Source organism: Haliotis rufescens, unplaced genomic scaffold, assembly GCF_023055435.1.
Source record: "Haliotis rufescens isolate VD_foot unplaced genomic scaffold, xgHalRufe1.0.p SCAF_12, whole genome shotgun sequence".
Lineage (NCBI taxonomy): Eukaryota > Metazoa > Mollusca > Gastropoda > Lepetellida > Haliotidae > Haliotis > Haliotis rufescens.
Genome location: NW_025963802.1, coordinates 18583300 through 18590612, shown reverse-complemented (window position 1 = coordinate 18590612; position 7313 = coordinate 18583300).

Below are 7313 nucleotides of genomic sequence, written 5' to 3'. Positions count from 1 at the left end.
TTAAAAAGACAGTTCAGGCTTTGCATATGAAGGTATTGGGAGTACGTACGCTTGTAAGTCTCTATAAATATACTCTGCACCTGTTTACTAATGGAGGTTTGATCAAAATAGCTCTTTGATGCAATAACGCTAGAGCGGAGTGTGTCTACGTGCACATGTAAATGGGCTGTCGTTGTTGAAGTAGGTACTGAAAGGAGAGCACAACACAGAACAACACAGCAGTGATGAGCACAACATATACTTAGTGTAACATATAGTTCTTCATGCATCTAACACAACACCTTAAAGTGAAGTGAGTATGGTTTTAAGCCACTTTTTGCACGGTTCCACAATATCACGGCGTGGGACACCAGAAATGGGCTTCACACATTGTATCCATGTGGGGAATCGAACCCGGATTTTCGGCGAGACGAGCGAACGCTTTAACCAGGTACCCCATCGCCCCAAACAACACATTAAAATACAACACGACATACCAAGAAACCCACGTAGATAACAAAGTAGAGTAGAGCAGAGCACTGCACATCACAGCACGGCACAGCACAGCACAGCACAGCACAGCACAGCACAGCACAGCACAGCACAGCTCAATACCGCATAAGTGAGTTGACGGGGATTAACGACATATTGAAGAATATTTCAGCTATATCACGGCGTGTCAGCTTGATGTGGGTGGAAAGCCTGAAGAGATGCACCAACACTACAACTACAACAGCAACAACAACAACAACTACTACCACTACTACTACTACTACTACTACTACTACTACTACTCCATATAGGTCTTCAACAACCCATGCTTGACGTAAAAGGCGACTATGCTTGTCGTATGAGGCGACTAACGGGATCGGGTGGTCAGGCTCGCCGACTTTGTTGATGCATGTCATCATATCCCAACTGCGTGGATCGATGCTTATGGTGTCAATCACTGGATTGTCTGGTCCAGACTCGATTATATACAGACCGCAGAAATATTTGTATTATATATGAATATAGCTGGAATATTGCTGAGTTCGGCGTTAAACAACACACAAACAAACAAAACTACTTCCACCACTACTACCACCACCACTACTACTACTACTACTACTATTACCACTACCACTGCTACTACTACCACTACCACTACTACTACCACTACCACTACTACTACTACCACTTCCACTACCACTACCACTACTACTACTACTACTACTGCTGCTACTGCTGCTGCTGCTGGCCCCAGTCGTCTAATCCGCCGCAGTTCACTGAGAGGAGTTGCGTCCCTTGGACACGCCAGAAACCAATGATCGTGGGCTCGATTCCCGAATTGTATTTCTTGGTTTATCAACACCATACCTCTGCTCATTGGTTCCACCAAAGTGGAAAGCGCCTGAGACCTGCATCACTTTGTGTTTTTCCCCCACAGTAAACTGACTCGCCGGGATATAACTGGTATACTGTTGAAAGCGGAGTTAAACCCAATTCAATCACTCACTCACTTCTTTAGTCCTGCACCATGACTGCGGAATATATATATTTAAAAAACCCAAAAAAAACCAATCCAGATATGAATACAAAAGCAAGTTTAGCCAGCTCTAGCTAGCACTATTCTACTTCTACTTATAATAATGATAATAATGAGGTTGCAAAGTACAGCTCATCATTCATCAAGCACTGCAAGCTACACACTAATACAGTTCAATACAATACAGCAGAGCAGGGAACAGGCTGTACTAAACACTGTACAGTTCAGCACAGCATGTAGCAAGGATAGTGTAGAAACAAAGACAAATTGTCATAATGATAATATGTATAATGTGACGGTAATCAATGATATTGTTGTTTTGTTGACTGTACATTTGTAGAATACTTACATGGCTGTAGCAGTGAAGCGACGTATGATATGTATGACCTCTAAACACTCAGGTTCAGTCATGGTGAGGTGAAATGGGGTTTAACGTCGCGTCCAATATTATTGCACTTATATAGCGACGTGCATGTACGTGTGTGTGTTTGTGTGGCTGCTTGTACTAGTCCGGACTGATGCCGATTTATAGTGCTAGCTCACTGAGATACCATGCCGCAGTTTAACATGAATACCCCACTCAGACACAGTATACTGACTCCGAGCCGACAAGTCCTTGTTTTAGCCCCTTAATGCCTAGCGCCAGACAGGGTAACAAGAAGTACCATCTTTTAACGTCTTTTGGTATGACGCGGCCGGGGATCGAATCCCGGACCTTCCGAACTCCGGGCGGACGCTCTACCACTAGACCACGGAGGCGGCCCAGGTACAGTCATGGGTTATGGTAAATATTATCCACTGTGTGTCATAGAGACTGTTTGAGTGTATATGGGATAAACAATCGCAATATGGCATATGTAACTGTCAGTCGGTGTTTAATGACACGTCAAACACGCATGACTGAACAAAGATGATATAAAAGTTGTGTCCCTTAGCCGTGTCAGGATCCGCTTATATGCCTTGATTATAGGCCTTGGTCTAACGACACTTAATCCGTGCTCGAAGATTAACCAAATTGATCATCTACGCATCACGGACTTCCTCACTAAGTACGCTACCCCTGTTATAACTGAGTGAGTGAGTGTGGTTTTACGCCGATTTTAGCCTTATTCCAGCAATATCACGGCGGGGGACACCAGAAATGGGCTTCACACATTGTACCCACGTCGGGAATCTAACCCTTTAATCACTAGGCTACCCCGCCGCCCCCTGTTATAACTGAAATACTAGGCAAAGCGTCATAAAGCCCAATTCAGTCACTCACACATCAGCAAAGTGCTTCAGTTGTAATGATTGCCGTCGAAGCAGTAGTATGGTTTCTGCTGTTGTGACGGTCGACAGTGTTAACGTTGCTGCCACAGCGCCTGTCTTGAAACTCGAACATTCTTTTTTCCTCTTTTTAGAGTCGCACAACTTGGCCTCACCCGAGTGATCTCTCTATCAATATCACAGCATTACAGATGGCAGGAGTCGATAAGGGGTTCTTCACATCGGCGCTAGCCTGTCAGATGAAATGGATTTAAATCCACACAAGACAGACGATATTGGAAGTTCGACCACATATGAACATCGCCACAGTTTGAAAGCGAATCTTACCAGTGGCATTGACCGTATATGCCTTTGTAGTGGTGAAAGAAACTCCTCGTTCTAATACGACATAGTGAAACACACGACCTTCTTTTATGGTTACCATATTGATGGCGGCCAGATCTAAAATTATCATTTCTAATATCTCGAATGACATCTTTCTTCAGTCTTTGAGCTTTTAGAACAATCTATTTTCGTCTCTGCTGTATCCAACAAACCATGTATGCACCAAACACAATACTTATTTTCACTATTAATACAAAAAAATGACGTTTGGGCATCCCCCCCCCCCCCCCCAAATACCAACAACAACAAACAAACAAAAAAAACACAAAAAAAACCTATTCATTTTTTACACCACTGCCAACATTTGTTCATTTTGGGCAAATTTCTGACTGAACAAATTATCCAGGTAATATATCTTATTGTAACAGTATGGATAATCTGTCAGAATTACATTATCAGAAATGAGATTGAAAAATCGACCAAGTGACTTAAATGGGCAAATCTCCATGTGTCGAGCAATATTCCAGAGTGAGTGAGTGAGTGAGTATGGTTTTACGCCCCTTTATCAATATTCCAGCAATATCACGGCGGGGGGCACCAGAAATGGGCTTCACACATTGTACCCATGTCGGGAATCGAACCCGGGTCTTCGGCGTGACGAGCGAACGCTTTAACCACTAGGCTACCCGACCGCCCCGCAATATTCCAGAAGCTCTAGCCTTAGGTGTTTACATTTCACAACTTATTTGGTACAATCGAGCATGCTCTTGTTCGATCAAGGTTACAACATTCAAGGCATCAGTAAAGCTTTCAAAAAGTTTTATGGTAGACATGTTCAGAACATTTCCAAATGTGACGCATCAGTGACAACAATGATGTCTGATGCAATTCGATATTTTAACCATATGTTCCCGTGTTTTTTCAGGTGAACAATTGACCTGCCTCTGCATGTGTTTGTGACGTGTGCGACCGGTGGAGTATGACATCTTTTCGCGAACACCTGGTATGATTCATAAACACATGCGAGGGGCGGTCGGGTAGCCTAGTGGTTAAAGCGTTCGCTCGTCACGCCAAAGACCCGGGTTCGATTTCCGACATGGGTACAATGTGTGAAGCCCATTTCTGGTGTCCCCCGCCGTGATATTGCTGGAATATTGCTAAAAGCGGCGTAAAACCAAACTCACTCACTCATAAACACATGCTCATGATACAGTCGGAATCGTACAACGGACCCGTGCGTTTAGCAGAGATTTATATTGAATATGGTTTTGTCGCTTAAATTTTCCCGATAGTTGGAATGTCGGCTTGATTATCCCATTGTGGAAAAAAGGGGATGTTTATGATCGAAATAATACCCGTGGTATTTCTCTGATAAATGTAATTATGGGTTATTGATCATGTATTTGTCCTTCAATCTTTATGTCAAAAGTATTTGAGAAAACCAAAACACAGATTTTATGCAGCTTTCATCGATTTTCGTAAGGCATTTGACTTTGTTGTCAGAAAAAAGCTATTGTACGTAAATTAGTTCCAACTGAAACCTATTTCTTATACAGTGGCGTATATCTACATATCGCCAAAACAACAATTGCCTTCACAAACTGTTTTCTACTTACCTTTCGCGGCAATCCATCGGTCTGTCCGCAAGAGTAACTGCCCTTTATCAAGGGGAAGCTACTCTACCCTCAGTCGATGAGACGTCACGTTTGTGCCTCTCCTGCAGCTGTCATAACGTTGCTTAGTGCAGTCAGATGCACACACAGCGACAAAACGACACAAGGTAACAATTCGGACATATTTCGGGCAAATCCAAATGTTTTAATTTGGGTAAAAGTTTCCGAGCCGCAGAGATCTATAAGGACAGTTTTCGAAACTGATCCTGCTAGGCCAGTGTCCTCGCTTAATTGTTTCGCAAATTACATCTCCAAGGTTGCCAAAACTTGTAAAATGCCTCAGCAAATGATTTTTATTTATATTAGACTGTTCTTTTGATAATGATAGCAATTATCCCAGTAGTTTCTCCAGATTCCCGATGGTTAATTCTGAACACTGTAGTCCCTACTTGACCTTTGATATTTGCATCTCATTCCGCATGTGACGCCAACCGATATCACTTTTTTCCGTTGGCTTTATCCTGCCGAGAAATTTTCCCACTATAAGATAGATATTTTTATCCTCGTCCTTATTGGAAATTTAGAATCATTCCGGAAAAAAATGTTTCACATAAGATGGTATTGTTGCTCTTTGTTTGTTTGCTTGTTTGTTTCTTCCTTTCTTCAAGGGAGACATTGTTTCATTAAAGGGACTGTCGAAACACTAAGTTGTCTATCGGGAACTTATCCCGATAACACGGTGCCACGCCCAATCAGGGAACCTCCCTATATTGCGACAAACAAATATAAAACGTCAACGCCAGAAAATGATCAGCCTCGATTATCTGCCGAATCAGATTCCCTTGGGCGTAAAAGGCAAAATAGCGATGAAAATTATACGAATGGATCACTGAAAATCAGTAATGACACCAGGTGTTCATAAAAAGGGTAAAACTCAGGAAAAACAAACTATTGTGTTTTTGTGTTTCAATGTATAAACGCTACTATGATTACTGCATTGCTATGGTTACTGTTATAAATCATTAATTGCTATGAGTACACTTTCGTTGGACATATTAATATCGGTATCAGCTTCTGGGAGTTTAAGTCTTCATGAGACAAAGACATGAATCAGGGGGTGAGATACCACAAACAGCATGTGTTTGGTGGACATACTTTACTTCCTAGGCAAGATGGCGGTACACCCAAAGTTGTGACGTCATACAAATGACGTCATACACAAATTTGCAGTGATTATTATCACATTTGTACAAAACTGTCCAAAGCGGCCCTAAAGATTTGGTTTTGTTTGGCTTGTTGTTTAACGTCGCACTCAGCAATATTCCAGCTATATGGCGGCGGTCTGTAAATAATCGAGTCTGGACCAGACAATCCAGTGATTTATATCATGAGCATCGATCCGCGCAATTGGGATCGATGACATGCATCAACCAGGTCAGCGAGCCTGACCACCCGATCCCGTTAGTCGTCTTTTACGGCAAGCATGGGTTGCTGAAGACCTATTCTACCCCGGAATCTTCACGGGTCCGGCCTTAAAGAAATTTCACTCACACACTCATATGGCTTTGACTTATTAGATAGCATGTGACTGCAGCTTAGTTTTAAACACATATACTTCTCAGTGAGCTGATGATGATGATGATGATGAATGATGATGATGATGATGATGATGATGATGATGATTATTGTTGTTATTATTATTATTATTATTATTATAAAATAAGACGCTGTAGACGTACGATACTGTTGCCGGAATCCCAAGTCAATCTGGTTCGGTGTTACAGTCATATTCCAGAGCTGCCTCCAATGTTTTAATGGATAAAAACTCTCCACTCTGACGCCGTGAGCCGTGTAGTTTGATTAGGCTTTGTTTATTTTTAAAAGCCCGGCATTAATCAATTTAGGAAATCCCAAGGGGTCTCGAGATTTTCCCCACTTACCCTACATTAGCCTTTCCGCTGTAAGTTAATCGATTTCAAGACAGGTGATTTGGCGCAACAAAATCGCAGGATGTCCGTTGAATCCCGGTGGTGGCGATGGACCAACTTTTTCTACAGTTTAAAGTCAAATAAAGTATTTCTTTGTGGCGTGGGATGCCTAGATTAATCTGGTTATGAATGTCATCCACGAACAAGTAGTTCAATCATCCTGAATAAGCCACGATTAACTCCATACCAGCAATGGTACAGCTATATGACATCTGACTGTTGGAAGCAGTATTATAGCTATAGGACATCTGACTGTTGGAAGCAGTATTATAGCTATATGGCATCTGACTGTTGGAAGCAGTATTATAGCTATATGACATCTGACTTTAGGAAGCAGTGTTATAGCTATAACACATCTGACTTTAGGAAGCAGTATTATAGATATATCACGTCGGTCTGTAGGATGGAGTATTATACCTATATCACATTTGACTTTAGGAAGCAGTATTGTAGCTATATCACATCTGACTTTAGGAAGCAGTATTATAGATATATCACATCGGTCTGTAGGATAGAGTATTATACCTATATCACATCTGACTTTGGGAAGCAGTATTGTAGCTATATCACATCGAGCTGTAGGAAGTAATAAAACAGCTATATCACATCGGT